At 53.6% G+C, this 17396-nt stretch overlaps 1 long non-coding RNA gene across 8 annotated transcripts in view; it reads left to right on the forward strand.

The window, feature by feature from the left end:
• Nucleotides 1-2867, forward strand: part of LOC103345145 (uncharacterized) — a 53314-nt gene extending 50447 nt beyond the window's left edge. For all 8 annotated transcript variants that reach the window (XR_011389073.1, XR_011389070.1, XR_011389071.1 and 5 more), the window contains one exon: nucleotides 1504-2867. This is a non-coding gene — a long non-coding RNA (uncharacterized lncRNA). The remainder of the gene's footprint in view (nucleotides 1-1503) is intronic.
• Nucleotides 2868-17396: the final 14529 nt, after the last annotated feature.

Consider the following 17396-nt stretch of genomic DNA (forward strand, 5'->3'; position numbering starts at 1 on the left):
TTGCCAATGTCAGCACTTAGTTCTTTTTTATGGCAGAGTAATATTCCATCGTGTGTCTACACACCGCATTTTCTTTATCCAATCATCAGTTGATTGACATCTGAGTTGATTCCACATCTTTGGTTTTGTGACTCGAGCTGCTATGAACATGGAAGGGCAGGCATCTCTTTGGTTCGCGGATTTCACTTTGGATGTATTCCTGGGAGTGGAAGAGCTGGGTGCTGTGGAAGATCTAGTTGTAGTTTTCTGAGGAATCTCTGGGCTGTTTTCCATGATAGCTGTACCAGTTTTCACCCCACCAACAATGTATTAAGGAGCATCTTCCTCCACGGCCTCACCAGGCTGTGCAGCCTTTTGATTCTTGAGTAAGATCCTTTCTAACTGGGATGAGGTGATGCCCCATTTTATTTGCATTTCCCTGGTGGCTAGTGACCCATACATCTGTTGGCCGTTAGTATCTCATCCTTTGAAAAGTGTCTGTTCATAGGCTTTGCCCATTTCTTAACTGGGTTGTTTGTTTTATTGTTGAGTTTCAACAAGGCCTATTTCTAACTCCACAGTATGAACGTAGAAGACAAATACCAGGCTGAATAAATACTCTGAGTAGATCCTTTGCTCACCTCGCTCTGTTCGAGAGGGAACAAGGAACACAGAACATTTTTTGTTAGTCTCACTTCAACCATATTTCTACAGTGTACTGTCTTGGTTGAACGGATGAAACCTCTTCTGCGAGACCCAAGACATCTCATGCAGTATATGGCCCAGGTTCCTCCCACAGTTCCACATGTGCGGCGTATTTGTCCTTTAAAGACCAAATAAGCTAATTGCGCAATCAGTAACTTTAGAGGCTCCTACTTCTTGGCAGGAGCAATCGGATATGCTTGGTGGCAAGGCCCTACGTCACTCTGATTTGCAACATAAGTAACAGTCCTGTAGCTCAGGTTCCAGGTAATTGAGCTAAAAGGCACTGAGGGTCTCCTTCTCCCAAGTGTCTGCCTCACAGGAAATTGTGTGATTTGTGTAATAATCGTAAGTGGGTTCGTGAGGATTTTATTTCATCATTAAGGCTGACATATAATATTACTGCTACTAATACTGTTCCCATTTGTTGAATCTACACTCTGTGCCACGTACTGTAAATATATTGTATTACACACACACACACACACACACACACGCACGCACGATTTGTCCCTTTGGTTCCAGGGTACCTGAGGATACTGACATCCATGGATGTTCAGGTTCCTTTCATATAACCTGCTACACATCCTCCTGTATAGCTGCAGTCATGTCTGGATTACTTATACTACTAATGCAATGCAGATGATATGCAAACAGTTCTTATCCTGTGCTGTTAGGGAACAATGAAAAGAAAACAAGTCTATGCATTTCCAGTAGAGAGGCAGTTTTGGGGGATGTTTCTACCTGTAGTTGGTTGCATTCTTGGGTGCAGGGCTGTGGACATGCAGGGCAGACTGTACGTATGTTCCACTTTGTTTCTAGGCCTCCCTCCGGGCCGCCAGTCTGGCTCTGCTGTGATCATGCTACAGATGAGGAGAGAGGGGTCGAGACTGCAAGGACACAGAGTGAGGTCGCACAGCATTGAACTCTCATCCCAGACTGTTTGACTCCACACTGAGCTCCTCCCACGGTGTCATTCCGTCCCTTCGGGCAGACAGGTGCAACCGCAGTGAGAGACCGGAGCTTCGCAGGTGGAGTTGAAGTGTCCAGAAGCACGAGGAATCAAGATCTATCGCACGCTGTTTCCCAGCCGCTCCTTCCTCAGGGCTGCAATCTGCCTGTTACCATGGAAGCCACACCTCTAACTCAGATCTAGTTAGAGATCTAGTTAGATCTAGTTAGCCACCTCTCTAACTCAGAGTGTCCGTGCCGGCCTCTCCGGTATTTCAGCCATCGCACTGCTGTCTCTGCGGCGTTCTGGGCACAGCAAGGCGCCTCTCCTGGCCTGGCCTGGCCACCTTTGGTTCAGCTGAAGTGGGGCTCAGGGGAGCAGAGGGAAGAGTCTGGACAGGGCTCTCAGACAGCAGTGGGGGTAGGGGTGGTGAGGGGTGCTGCGCATGCCTGGGCTTCCTGTTAGGGCCCCCATGCTGTGACCATGGCTGCCCCCCTCATCCCACCTCATGACCGCTTTCCACTGCTTTCTTCTGCTTAGTTCCAGAAACACTCAAGGAAGTGAAACTGCAGTAAAATAGGTGGCAAAGGAGGACACCATGTTGAGGAAAACAAAGACAAATACCGCGCATGAGACCAGGGTAGATCAGAGCCAGACACGGATCTGAACACCGAACGTTGACAACTGGAGGCTGGGGCACGGGACGCATAGAGCAAGTTTGGGGACAAACATAATGAAAGTCGGGTCCGGTTCATTAGTTCTGCCAAAGGTACTGATATAAGGCGTTAATGGGGGAAGAGGGAGGGGTTTGCGGGAACGGTTTGCATCACCACCTCAACAGTTCTCATTTGGCAAATTTAATACTGTCTGGGGGCCAGTGCTGTGATGTAGCCGGTAAAGCCTCGGTCTGTGATGCCACCAGCACCTCATACAGGTGCCAGCTCGTGTTCTGGCTGCTCCACTTCTGATCCAGCTCCCTGCTAAGGTGGCCCAGGTGCTGGGGCCCCTGCACCCACCTGGGAGACCTGGATGGAGCTCCTGGCTCCTGGCTGCAGCCCAGCCCAGCCCCAGCCATTGTGGCCATTTGGGGAGTGAACCAGTGGATGGAAGACCTCTTTTTCTGTGTGTGTTTGTCTCTTCCTCTCTCTCTCTCTCTGTAACTCTGCTTTTCAAACAAATACTTAAATAAATAATCTTTAAAAAAAACTTCTCTGAAATAAAATGTTAAAAAGAATGTTCAAGGTTTTTTTGTTTGTTTTGTTTTATTTGTATGGGTTTTTGTTTGTTTGTTTTGCATTTAAAGGGACCCTCTGCATTTTGCCATCTTTTCCTAAATCTGTCTGCTCCCTTCATGGCAAAGGTTCTTGAAAGGATTCGAGCCTTGTGGTGTAGCTGGTAAAGCCACCTTCTGCGAAGCCTGCCTCCCATAGGAGGGCTCGTTCATGTCCCCACTGCTCTACTTATTTTTTTTTTAAAGATCTTATTTATTTATCTGAGAGGTAGAGTTACAGACAGTGAGAGAAAGAGACAGAGAGAGAGAGGTCTTCCATCAGCTGGTTCACTCCCCAGGTGGCTGCGTCGGCTGGAGCTGCGCCGATCCAAAGCCAGGAGTCAGGAACTTCCTCCAGGTCTCCCACGCGGGTGCAGGGGCCCAAGCACTTGGACCGTCTTCTACCGCTTTTCCAGGCCATAGCTGAGAGCTGGTTTGGAAGAGGAGCAGCCGGGACTAGAACCGGTGCCCATATGGGATGCTGGCGCCGCAGGCGGAGGATTAACCTACTGTGCCACGGGGCCGGACCCCCGCACCGCTCTACTTCTGATCCAGCTCACTGCCAATGGCCTGGGAAGAGCCTTGGGAGATGGCACTAGTGTTTGGGTCCCTGTGCCCACGTGGGAGATGCAGCTGAAGCTCTTGGTTCCTGGCTTCGGCCTGGCCCAGCCCTGGTCAATGTGGCCATCTGGGGAGCGAACCAGCAAATGAAAGATCTCTCTTCTCTCTCTCTAACTTGATTTTCAAATAAATAAATTAATTTTTTAAAAAAAGAAAACTAGAGTTCATCACAGTGCCCACGGCACCTGCCCCAGCCCTACCTGCCTTCGGCCCTGGCCCTGCACTGATGCCTGGACTTCTGTGCCGCACTGGACCCGAGTGGGCACCTCTGCCGGAAGCGTGGTTCTCCTGTTTCCACGGTACTGCTGCTCCAAGCCTTCTCCTTTCCAGATTGCTCTACTGTGTCTCACACACACCCGTGACGCTCGCTGTTAATGACACCAGGGAGTCTTAGTTCCCCTGCCTCACTCCCCCGTTTGCACACAGCATGATGTATGCTACATCTTTGTGTGTTATTTCATGTGGATCTGAAAGTCCATTACACCCCCAAGCCAGGAGCCCTGCAAAGCCCACGCTCCCCTGGACGGGGTCCCATGCCCCTAGGTTGTAGAGTCTGTCTCCCTGCTGAGGTTTTCCCTCTACGTCTCCACCCCACATCTTCCCTGAACTTCAGACACACACAAGGCTACTTCAGAAAGTTCATGGAAAGGTGGACTTTAGGGGGAAGTTCATTTCTGTGCAAGATTTTTGAAAATTCATGAACTTTTTGGAAGGCGCCCTCGTAGATGCAGCTACTTTCTTCATTTTTTTAAAGGTTTATTTATTTATTTGAAAGTCAGAGTTACACAGATAGAGGAGAGACAGAGAGAGAGAGAGAGAGAGAGAGAGAGAGAGAGAGGTCTTCTATCTGCTGGTTCACTCCCTAAATGGCCGCAATGGCCAGAGCTGCACCGATCCGAAGCCAGGAGCCAGGAGCTTCTTCCGGGTCTCCCATGTGGGTGCAGGGGCCCAAGCACTTGGGCCATCTTCTACTGCTTTCCCAGGTGCATTAGCAGGGAGCTGGATCAGAAGTGGAGCAGCCGGGACTAGAACCAGCACCCGTATGGGATGCCAGCGTTTCAGGCCAGGGCGTTAACCCACTGCACCACAGCGCCGGCCCCAGGTGCAGCTACTTTCCCAACAGCTTCACTGAGACGTGCTTTCCATAACTCGAAGTCCCCGTCTCCAATGCCCAGCTCTGCACTGCACGTGGCGCCAGGCTGGCTTGTGAATTACAAAAATGCATTCTTGTCTCGGAACACTCTGCAATTGATGGACACAAGTATTTCAACTGTGATATGAATGGCACACCATGTGGCTTATACAGAGCATGAAGGACTTGCACAACTGCACACACACACACACACAGTCAATCCCTTGCTGTCCTGGCTGCCTGAATGGCCTCCCTGCCCACCCAGTGTCCTCCAAAGACCTTGACCTCCCAGTCCTGGGGATCCACTTTCGGAGGCTGTTGAGGCCTGCCTGTGCCCAGCCCACCACGTCACGTGGCTCAGACCATGTTGCTCCGCCCACATCGTTGTAGCAACGTCCAGCATTGCCTCTGGTTGTGTCCTCCTCTGTTCTCTCTTCTCAGAGCGGCCTGAGTCATGGTTGCGTCTGGGGCGACATCTCAGTGCGTTGCTACAGGATCACTCTGGTGGCATCCCAGCATCCTCAGAGTGCAGGCAGGTTCTTCATGACCCAGTGGATGCTTCCCTCCCTCCGAGAGCAGCCGCGTATCCCACATTCAGGGTTTGCCCTCCCTGAATGTGCGTGCTGTCTCTTGGCCCCGTGCCGGGGTACATAGCGTTCCCTCCACCTGGAAAGCTTCCTGTCCACTCCCTGGCCCCTCCACTCCTGCTTGTCCATGGCTCAGATTTCAGTGTAAATACCAGGCTTTCCAGGAAGCCTCAGTACGTCCCTGGAGGCTGAGAGCACTGCACCTTACACAGCCACATCATCTCCCAGAGCCGCCTCCAGGACGGCCCTCCACACTGCACCCCTTATCCACATCACCGCCAAGAGCCGCCTCCGGGATGGCCCTCCACACTGCACCCCTTATCCACATCACCTCCCAGAGCCACCTCCAGGATGGCCCTCCACACTGCACCCCCTATCCACATCACCTCCCAGAGCCACCTTCAGGACGGCCCTCCACACTGCACCCCTTATCCACATCACCTCCCAGAGCCACCTCCAGGATGGCCCTCCACACTGCACCCCCTATCCACATCACCTCCCAGAGCCACCTTCAGGACGGCCCTCCACACTGCACCTTACACAGCCACATTACCTCCCAGAGCCACCTCCGGGACGGCCCTCCAGGGAGCCCCGTGCTTGCTGTGCGGATCTGGTGGCAGGGGCTGTTGTGTCTTTGCTGGTCAGTCTGCGGTGCCTGGCCTGCGGAAGGTGCGTGCAGAGGTTTGCAGAGGAACTAAGGTTTGTGGGTGACCTCGTCTTACCCTCAGGTCTCCCATTCTGACGATTCAATGGGCACCTCCTTATTTCGTTGAAACATACGATAGGCCCAAAACCCCATCAGAGACACATCAATACATTATTAAGATACGCAAGGAAACCAGGGACTCGATAGGAAAGAAATAAAATACCTGATTTAAGAAATGGACGATGGGCTGCAGTCGCAGACATTCCCTGAAAGGAAGCATTCATTCGGATGGCCCACATGGATCGGTAAAGTACTCAACACCTCTATCCTCAGAGACGCGAGGCGGACACACACAATGAAATCCCACCTCATCTGATTACAAAAGGATGAAACACAAGTGGCCAGGATATGGCGAGAAGGAAACCCTTGCACACTGGTGATGGGGGTGTCCATGAGCATAGCCTGTGTGGAAAACGGCATGGAGGTGGCCTCGAAATTAGAAACAGAACTGCTGCTGTCTGATCCCGAATCCCACTCTGGGCCTGCATCCGAAAGAAAGGAGCTCCGTGCGGAAGAGGATCGGCGCCCTCCCGGCCCGCGGTCAGGGCAGCGCTGTTCCCCCAGCTCGGGCGGGGAGTCAGCCTGCGTGCCCATTCCCCGACGAGCGGGTAAAGCTGTGGTGGGCACACACAATGGGATACTCTTCAGCCACGAAAAGAAAGGAATTCCATTGTTCACGTCAGCACGGATGAACCAAGTGAAACGCCAGACGATTAGCATGAGCGGAGATGGCTGTTTTAATTAGGTCGATTTTTATCACTGCACAATGTATTCTGTGTGTATACTAAATCGCTACTTTGTACACTGTAATATATACAATAAAACAAGCAAACAAATGTTTAAGCACAGCTTGGTGCAAGCTGTCAAACACGGAGGGGCTCGGGTTTTCAAGATCTGCCTCCTTGATTGTGTTGGGAGAATTTCTCTTACAAAGGTGCCAGTCCCTGTCTCTCTTTCTCTCTCCCCCGGAATTAAGTCTGAGCCTACCCCCCAGCTGGTGGAACTTCAGCATCTTCAGGGGGAACGCGACAAGGTTACTGCGCTCTTAGGGTCCTGGCTTCCACCCCGGATAGCCACTGCTGACCCCAAGTCTCCGCACTGCTCTTAGCTCGTTTCATGTGGCCACTCACTTAGCCTTCGCAAGCACCTGTGAGGCCATGACTCTCATTATCCCCATTTCACAGGGGAGGAGACTGAGGTACAGAGAGGTTAAGTAACCTGCCCAAGGTTATGACAGATAATATGTGGTTGAGTCGGGATTCAATCCTGGGCAATCTGGCTTCCGAATCCGTGATCTTAATTTCTTTACTGTGTAGACTCTCTGGTCTACAGGCAACCTTTGAAACCTTAGAAGTCAGCTCTGGACACAAGATCTACTGCGGGCTTGAAGATGTCGCTGTAGGACTGAGAGCAGGAGACACGTTTGATGGCCTCAGATGATGGCAACTGATGAGGTTAAGACCGGTGACTCAACACACCTGAGCCCCCAGGTGTGGTGGCCCCTGTGTCAGTCCCAGGAGTGAGCTGGGGCAGGCTCCTGCCAGCTCACAGCTCAGCTCACGGCTCTGGTCCACTGTTAGAGCCTGGGGGTGTTGTATCCAGCGTAAGACCCAATAGCTTGCCATTGCCCATGGTCAAGTATCCAGGGGGTGGAAATGCTACAAAGCCAGTGTCCCTGCTGGAGGGTCCAATCTCAGCTGAACTGGCTGGTTGGGGTCACGGCAGGGGCACTGGACGCTTTCAGCTGTTGCGGTCTGTTGAAGGTTCTCTTCGAAGGCGTGGGAAGAAGTACTTAGCCCAATGCCTGGCAGTTCAGATGTGTCAAGGAGTCAACACTTCGCAGCTCCCATCAATCCCCAGGCCTCTGAACCCACGGCCCTCTGGAGCCCCCCTCGTTGCAGGGGTCATTCCTTTTTTTTTTTTTTTTTTGACAGGCAGAGTGGACAGTGAGAGAGAGAGACAGACAGAGAGAAATGTCTTCCTTTTCCATTGGTTCACTCCTCAGTGGCCACTGCGGCCGGCGCACTGCACTGATCCGATGGCAGGAGCCAGGTGCTTCTCCTGGTCTCCCATGGGGTGCAGGGCCCAAGCACTTGGGCCATCCTCCACTGCCCTCCCTGGCCACAGCAGAGAGCTGGCCTGGAAGAGGGGCAACCGGGACAGAATCCGGCGCCCTGACCGGGACTAGAACCCGGGGTGCTGGTGCCGCAGGTGGAGGATTAGCCTAGTGAGCTGCGGCGCCGGCCACAGGGGTCATTCCGAGGTGGGCGTTTCACACTTTCCTGGGGGCTTTCCTCGTGGCCCCCAGCCCTGCTACTCGGTGCAGCGGCTGGCTTGGTGGCTCCCTCGCCCTGGGTTCACTGCCCTCTCTCCACCAGCTCACCTCCTCCCTGCTGTTTCTCGAACCCACAACACAAACCTGCCCTTCGGTTCTGTGAGACTGTACTTCTGGGGGCACCCAGCTGAGAGAGGGGCTGAGCGGGTTGAGGGGGCCACGGCAGGGGATCCTTTCACAGCCGAGGGTGCACCCGGCTTGATCCGCGATCACCACTTCCTGGGCCTCTTGCTCCTTGTTTTAGGAACTTATTCTGGGGCATTTCTGCCCTGCTGCTGGAGTCTGGGGGTGTGAGATCCCACCTGCCATCACTACTCCTGCCTTCCTAAGCCCCGCCTGGTGGCCTCTGTACCGCTGGTGGCCTCTGGCTGGCCGGGGGTGCCTCTGTATCCAGGAAGATGGGTAGGGTCTAAAGGGGGCCCCCAAGGAAAGCCGTGACATGAACTCTCTGTCACCCTCTGGGCCCGGCTGAGAGGCTTCGGGCGCTCGGCCCCAGAGCGGGTGTCCCTGGGTCTCCCTCCGGGACAAGCGAGGGCTGAGGCCTCTCCGGCAGGGTGCTCCTGAGTAGCTGTGTTTGAACGGCTGCTGCCCGGGCCTGGCAGGAAACCGAGATTAGGAGCTGAGCGGTTTGATTCCCATGATCCTGTTGATCACCCAGGTTTGATTCCCATGATCCTGTTGATCACCCAGGTTGCTTCTGACTTAGCACTGATGCCTGTCTCTGGCTACTGGGCGTGCCCTGTGCTGCACATGTGTTTTCTTTCTCAAGAGGAGTGAAGGAAGGAATTGTGGGGCCAGGGTGACCCAAGGGCTGGGCTGCAGGGGTGTGCAGGAGACCCTTCTCCATCGCTGCCAGCTCCCATGTCCGTCTCTCACCACTCCAGTTTCTCTGCAGCCTGGAGCCTGAGTTCTGAACGTAGACTGCATGTTCGGCTGCTTTCCAACCTCGGTGAAATCTTGTAGGCAGGAGCAAAATCATCTGTCAAGGGGACTTTTTGAAAAGATTTACTTATTTATTTATTTGAGAGGCAGAGTTACAGAGAGAGAGGTCTTCCATCTGCTGGTTCATGCTGCAAATGGCTGTGACAGCTGGAGCTGGATTGACATGAAGCCAGGAGCCAGGAGCTTCTTCCAGGTCTCCCACACGGGTGCAGAGGACCAAGCACTTGCACCCTCTTCTACTGCTTTCCCAGGCTATTAGCAGGGAGCTGGATCTGAAGAGGAGCAGCCAGGGCTCGAGCTGGCACCTGTATGAGATGCCGGCGTCTCGGGCGGAGGCTTAGCCAGCTGTGCAACAGCGCCAGCCCCAAGGGGATTTTTTAAAAAAGATTCACTTACTTATTTCAAAGAGAGAGCGTGGGGAGAGAATCTTGCGTCTGCTGGTTCACTCCCCAGATGGCCACACGCGGGTGGCAGGTGCCCAAGTCCTTGGGCCATCTGCTGCTGCTTTCCCAGAACTGAAAGTGGAGCAGCTGGAACTCGAACTGGCACTCATATGGGATGCCAGTTTCACAGGAGGTGGCTTAGCCTGCTGTGCCACAATGTGCCACAATCAAATCCCCTCCAGGGGACTTGAAAGCGTGGCCTACAGGTGGCGGAAGCTAACATCTGATTGGCTGTCTGAATTGAATTCACTAGTGCTTGGATTGTCTCAATCAGAGTTCTATAGAAGATAAAGGCGTACGACAGGCCCCAGGCTGTTTTAGAGGGGGAGGGGACTTCATGGTTTGTGCTGGCTGTGGACGGATGCATCTCCACATAGACCATGCGTCCACCAGCAGGTGTGTGGAAGGGGAAGTTGTGTTTGCAATAACAATGACTACCTCCCAGCACACTCTCCCGTCTCGTCCCTCTTGGTGGAACCTGTGCCCTCGTTTTTGTGATGTAACTCAACAGAGTGACCCAGCTGGTGACATGGCAGGCAACAGAGTGTGCTGGGGTTGGGGTCAGGGGCTGATGAGGCAAACGGGAAAGTGTAGGGAAGGAGCTCCCACCCAGCAGAGAAGGTTGGCTCCCTTTCTGAACCACTCTGGGCAAGCAACCGGCGTGGAGCCTGGATATGGGCTGGGTCTTGATGTTGTTGAATCAACGATGACTAAAGATAGGGTAGTTTCCATTTCCTGTGACTCATGGAGAGAGCCCTGCTGGGCAAGGTCGGTTTCCAGTGTTGGCTCAAGCACTTCAGCTTTGCTCATGAATACACCTGGACGAGGGGCCCGGGCCTCTTTTTCAGTCCCAAATCATCCTGGGAGCCAGGAGCCCAGTGCAGCCAGGCCAGGAGCCCAGTGCAGCCAGGCCAGGAGCCCAGTGCAGCCAGACCAGGAGCCCAGTGCAGCCAGGCCAGGAGCCCAGTGCAGCCAGGCCAGGAGCCCAGTGCAGCCAGGCCAGGAGCCCAGTGCAGCCAGGCCAAACGCTTGCCCCTGATGGAGCCCGTCATGCATGCTGCAGATTCCTTTCCATTGCCTCTGTATCTCATGGGCTGGAGCCCCGAGCAGGCTCGCCAAGTCCTGCTGAAGCAGAAGCTGCAACCGTGCACAGCAGTGGAGTAGGAACAGGCCCTCAGCCTGTGGCATGTAAGGAGAGGCACTACCTGGGCTGCAGGCTCTGATTCGGGCAGAGTCTAGAACGCGCCACGTCGCTGCACCCTTAACCATGATGAGGTCTTTTATTGCATTTATAAATGTGTCCCAAGGCTGTTACTCAAAAGGTTCACCTAATAAATCGGAGAACTAATAATTATCCTGTTGCAAATTGCTGACTACGTGGAACCGCTCCAGGGGTCAGAAGTGCCTGGCTTGCTCAAGCTCTCCCGGCATTCGGACATTCGTGATTACAGAATCAGGGTGCAGGCAGGGGTCAGGGAGCAGGAGGCCCTGTGCTCACTACTTCCCTTTCAGAGTGGGGCTTGCTTTCTGTGAGCTGGTGTGCCCTGGTGAGGATGGCCCATCATTTGGGTAGTGCCACGCGGTCCTGCTAGTTCAATCTTGGGTCTCCTTTGTGGGGAAATCTTCCTAGTGGGGGTTCTGTTCTGAGATGTTGGCAGTACACACACACACTCACACTCACACACACACATGCATACACACACATATACATTCACATACACACATACACACACACTCACACACATACACACACATACACACACATTCACACACACACGCACACACATACACACATACACACACATACATTCACATACATACATACACACACATATACATTCACACACACACTCATACACATTCACACACACATACATATACATACACACTCACACACATACACACATACACACACATTCACACACACACTCACACACATACACACATACATACACATATACATTCACATACACACATACATACACATACACACACATATACATTCATACACACATACATACACATACACACATATACATTCACATACACACACATTCACACACACACGCACACACATACGCACAACCAGGAGCTGCTCTGTGAAGGGATCCGGGCCCTGGGAGCAGGTGGCACTGCAGAAATACTGCTTCTGTCCACCTGGGCCATTGGCTCTGCATCCCTGAGTCCTCTGTTAGCCGACGCACCGTCGGGGAGGACAGTGTGGTAACTGTGGAAGAGGAAGGTCCGGCCATGTGCTTGCATGCTATCCTATTGATTTATTTGGCAGTGTGTGTGTGCGTGTGTGTGTGTGTGTGTGTGTGTGTGAGAGAGAGAGAGAGAGAGAGAGAGAGAGAGATCTACCTACTGGTTCACTCTCCAAATGGCTGGGGCTGAGCCAGACCCTATCCAGATCTCCAACGTGGGTGGCAGGGGCCCAAGCATTTTGATCATCCTCCAGTTTCCTGGGCATATTAGCAGGGAGCTGGATTGGAAGTGGAGCAGCTGAGATTCGAACTAGTCCTCGTATGAGATGCCAGCACCACAGGCAGTGACTTAGCCCACTACACCACAGCAATGATCCCTTTGTGGCGGTGGTCTTTGACACGGTTTCCGTGTTGAAGTGCCGTGGGCACCTGTGCCTTAGGGACCCTTGCCTGCAGTGGGAAGGGGCTGTGAGGAGCTGCACACAACTTGAGAAGTGCACCTCTCCCTCTGACTACTTCCAGTTAATGGAGATTCCACACACAAGGCTGTCTTCCCTTAGCACAAGCTGTCTTTGGGAAATATCCCTGATTTGGACAATACAGTAAGTGTTGGCATTCTTTCTCTATAAGCATGATTGTGAAGGCAGTGTCATTAAGAGATAATTTGCACACAGCAAAAACTTGCACTTTTAGGTGTATAGTACTAAGTGCAGTCTGGTATATCTAATCACGACATCACCGTCACAATGAAAATGTGGGAGACTCTCATCACCCCCAAAGCCCCCTGCTGCCCTTTGCCGCACGTCCTTCCCAGCCCTGGCACCCCCTGATCTGTTTTCAGAGTGTTCCAGACTTGTGGTTGCAGGGATGTAACTTCCACTCGGCTGACACCTTAGGGGGGCCTCAGTGTTGTCCCGCATCCTTGGAATGTGCAGAACATCAGCCCCCACCCTTCGTGCCCCTGGAAAAGGGGAGAGCCGTGTGGCAGAGCAGCGACCTCCACTTCCCATTTCTTCCTTACTCTGCGTCCTCCATTTGCAGCACCAGGGCCGACCCTCAGGGAGGAGAGGGTGTTACCAACAGCAGACACATTCGGTTCCGAGCCAGGGAGACTCCAGTGGGATTTCTCCAGGAAGGGTAGGGCCAGGGCAGGGCCTGATGGCCTGATGGGCCATTTCTTTCTTTTTAAAAAATGTATTTGAGAGAGAGCGAGCGAGCGAGCAATCTCATCTAGTGGTTGACTCCCCAGATACCTGTAACAGCTGGGGTTGGGCCAGACCCCAGCTGGGAGCCCGGAAGCCAACTCAGGTCTCCCACGTTGGTGGCAGAGACCCAGTCACCTGCCTCTGATGGACATTTCATTAGGGCGTCAGGAACGAATCAACCCAAGTCATGTCTGACTCACTGCTTGGGGGTCAGAGCGCTGGGGATGAATGGTCCTGTTTGTGTGGGCCGCCAGCAAGCGGCATGCCAGTGAGGGAGCAGGATGCTGGGAGCTGAGGATGAGAGATGCCAGACACAAATGTGGGCTCTCCTGGAAAAGCCCCAGCTGCCCCACACGGGGGTTGGGTCTGTCTGCAGGGACCATTACGTTAACACTTGTGAGCCGTGCTTCTCAGAGACCCAGAACCCACCTGGAACACACATCAGAGTGTTGACCAGCACGTGGGTTGGCATTTTCAGGCCGTTTCTCTGGTTTCCACCTTTCTCTCCCTGCAGTGTCTCTGTTTAGTATTTTCATTATCATATTGTATTTGTTGCCACACCCATGCTTTTGTTTCCATGGCTTGCGGCTAGCTGCATCTTCAGAGGGGATCCACTCTGCTAACTAGGGAAATGGATTTGGGCCTTTGCATTTAAAAAAAAAACAAATGAAAGACTGATCTCTCCTCTTCGTCCAGGGTTTGGGCATTGGCCTGAGAGCCACTAGGGACCCAGGAAAGCGCCTCTTGGCAGCAGCCCAACCTCTCAGCGTCACGCAAGCTTCAGGGGTGGGACCGGCCAGCAGGGGCCGAGTCTGTGGTCCACCACCAGCGTTTGGTGCCCAATTCTGCAAGCTGGATGTTGTGAGTTACTTAAGTTGTCAACAACCCAATGGGAGGAAATGTTACTGGACAAGTACGTTACGAACCATCACAATGACAAGTTGTGTATATCCACTGAACCTAATGTCTCCACTGTGTTTTGCTGTATCTGGGAGTACTTTATGCTCAAGAATGCTTTAATGAAACTTGTCTCTGTAATACACACTTAATCACAAGTTGACTGAGTGTAGGGAGAAGGAAAAAGCAACCCATTAGTGTGTCATTTTGACATTTGATGAGCGTTTCCATGGGGCTGAAATGCTAGTGGAGTCACGTGAGGGACATTCTATGCCAGCCCCTGTCCTGCTGATGGTCAGAGAAGCTCGGCCAGCTGTGTGAGATGCAGCTAGAATTCGGATCCAGGTCTCTTGGCATTTTCATTCCGAATTCTTTCTTGAATAGGTTACTTCTGTGATTTTGAGCATTGCCAGACATTTAACTACAGTGGGCAGAGCCAGCTACAGTTTGCACAATTTTCTACCCTTTCTGTTCCTGATGGCTAGAAATCGGCCATTAGAAACAACAAATACATGTCAAGGATCTTGAGTCCGTATATTATTTTGGGCCTCAACCAGATGTGATAAAATGGCTCAATTACGGCCAGTCTTCGAAGTGACACTGCTCCTGAAAAGAGGCCCAGGAATGGCGAGGGAACTGTGGTATTAGTGAGTGTTTATGCTGGGCGGTGGTTCACCGAAAATGAAGGCCTATACAGTTCTGTCTTCCAGGCTGCGTCGAAGCTGGCCAGCGACAAGAACAACATTTGCTTCTAATCATCCATCCGTCTTAATAATGCCGAACAGACACAGCGCAGGGCCTGTTGCACAATGCCCTGCCTTTCGTGACACCGAAGCCTTGGCCAATGTGAAAGAGCCCCTCAAACCCACGGAGGGTTACATTTTAATGTTTTTGGTCATGATTCTGCTTGGAAGATACTTACGACGCCCATTTGTTGACAATATTAAGAATTAACAAATTATGTTGTTAAGGCAGAACAAACGCTTAATGGTTTCATTAGGGGACTATAAAGTGTGTTACTTAAGAGAGAAATACAGTGTTTGAAAGCAAGAACTATGCACACCATGCACTGAAGGACTCTTTGGGGTCTAGTTTCTAGAACTAAAGCAAAGCTCACACTGTAGTCAAAAGAATCAAAAAGTAGTAAGGCAGAGGGGGACGGTCTTTGCACACTGGATGCCGGCAAGGCCCCTTAATACCTAAGAAAGCTCTCGGTCACGTCATGCATCGAGTCGCATTTGTTTTAAAGTGAAAAAAGGAACGTAAGTCCTACCAGCAGTTTTACGTTGAACACAAAGTACTGTAAGAAGTTTTACGTGGGAGGAAGGTGAGGTGGGCAGGAGGTCATTTTGGCTGTTGGGGCCTCGTGTGGGATTGTAGGAGAGCTTAGCCCAGACACCCCGTCCCTACCTGACCCTGTTTGCGAGCAGGATTCTGCCAGCTCCTGCCCACCCCCCCCCCCCAACATAGGGTTACACACCTGACACTGTGCAGACTGAGGGAAAGCAGGCCGCCTCCTGCAGCCAAGACAGCGGGTCCCGGACAGCTGCGTCTGGGTCTCCCAGGCGAGGGGTAGCTGTGGCCTCCTCCAGAAAATGACAGTTCTGGGAGGGGAGGGGGCACGTGCTTAGCAGTGGAAGGACCCGCTCTGGATGGGAGCTCGGCTGAACGCTGTGGTGGAAGTGAGCTGTGACAGTTACCTGCAGAGTTCAGCTATGGTCAGCCCAGAGCCTGCTGCAAATGTCCGCGTTACGGCAGCAGGAAGGAACCTCTGAGCTCCAGCCCCAGGTGTGCTACAGAGCAGTGTGAAACACACAGTGGGCGCCCCAATTTCTCTTTATACAAAGAGGAATCCTCACTTCCTGGGGACGTGCGTGACTGTTCAAGACAGGCATTGCATTCAGCTTTGCATTCTGGGTGTGAAGCCACATTCTCTGCCCTGGCACAATGTCAAGTGTGTCAAGGTGGTGGGCAGTGCAAACAGAGTGCACGGGGGCGAGTCTCCCCAGCCTGCTCCCGAGTCAGTAAGGTCGACCCTGGGGTGCACCTAGGGGACCGCATCTCGACCTGCTGGCGGTGGGCCGCTCTGGTTTTTTCTTTAGACAAGAACGCAGGCAGCGAAGTTGGAGGTCTTCTCCATCCCTGCGCCATTGGCGGGCGGCGGAGGCGCGTGTAGGGTATGGGGCGAGCGGGCTCTTCCCTGTGGGTGCCCCCGCGCGTTCTCCGCCACCCCGTGCTCCCGCACGCGTGAGAACAGTGTTCCACTTGGCTACAAGCCGAGGACACTGCTTAGAGCGTGCGTGCCAGGCGGTTTCCAGCCCCCCACGGCAGCCGGCCGATGGCCGGTCAGCGGAGCCGGCAGGAACCTGCTTCAAGGTGGTGCCTAGGGCTCTCAGGGTTTGTCTCGGCGGAGATGGCGGGGGAGGGGGGACAGGAAGCCTGCGCAGAGAGCCCGCTGCAGCCCGGGTGTTCTCTAAAACCCTCGTCCCGCGGCCCTCGCCCCAGGCAGGCCTGACAGGTGTCACAGGGAGTTTCCCAAACCAAACAGACCCGTCGCCCACCTCGTGCAGCCCCGCGCCCCCCGCCACAGCCCAAGGACAGCCCCGGGGTTTGCACAGCTGGGCGGCGACCCCTTTGGCCCAGGAGGGGTGTGCTGGGAGCTGGGAAGGGGATGCTTGGGGCAGGAGTGGACGGAGAGCTGCAGGAGGGGCGGACTCTGCCCTGTCCTTGGACTTATGGGGCCCAGACGGGGTTCGGAGAACCAGCGAGGGATTCTGTTTTCTGGGCGTTTGGCGGGGCTGGGGGTGGCTCAGGCGGCCTGGAGTGCTCGGGTCCAGGACCGAGCCTGGACTTAGAAGGCCCGGGCCTGAGAGGTCCCTGCGCCGTTCCAGCCTTCCGCAGTCACCGAGCAATGGGAATCCCAGGGAGAGGGGGACATCGCCTCGCCCCTCCCGGCTCGCTCAGAACGACTGCCCTTGAGGTCAGGGCACAGCAGCTGGGACCTTTTTCGGGAGCGCTGTACAGGGGCGCAGGGATCGGGGACCCCCCGCTCCGCACATCCATGGGAAACCTTGAAGTCAGAGCAGAGGCCCCAGTCCACCCGGATCCGGGGTGATCCTTAGGAAGGGAGAATTTTTGTTTGTTTTTGAGGGGAGGGGAGAATGGCTGTGATTGTCTAGACACCGCCTTTCCCTGATTTTAGGGAACTGGGAGGAGCCGTGGTGGTGAACGCCATTTGTAGGGCTGTCTGGCCTTTTCAGGGATCCATGTGGGAATGGGAAAAGAGGTGAAAGTGCTTGGGCTCCGCAGCTGGAGAGAGCAGGGTGGCTGGAATTGGAGGAGAGGAGCCCAGCTGTTGCGGACTCCCTGCTGACTCTGGTCACACAAGCAAACAAGGCGCTAGGATTGAAGACCCTCTCCA

Source organism: Oryctolagus cuniculus, chromosome 5, assembly GCF_964237555.1.
Source record: "Oryctolagus cuniculus chromosome 5, mOryCun1.1, whole genome shotgun sequence".
Classification (NCBI taxonomy): domain Eukaryota; kingdom Metazoa; phylum Chordata; class Mammalia; order Lagomorpha; family Leporidae; genus Oryctolagus; species Oryctolagus cuniculus.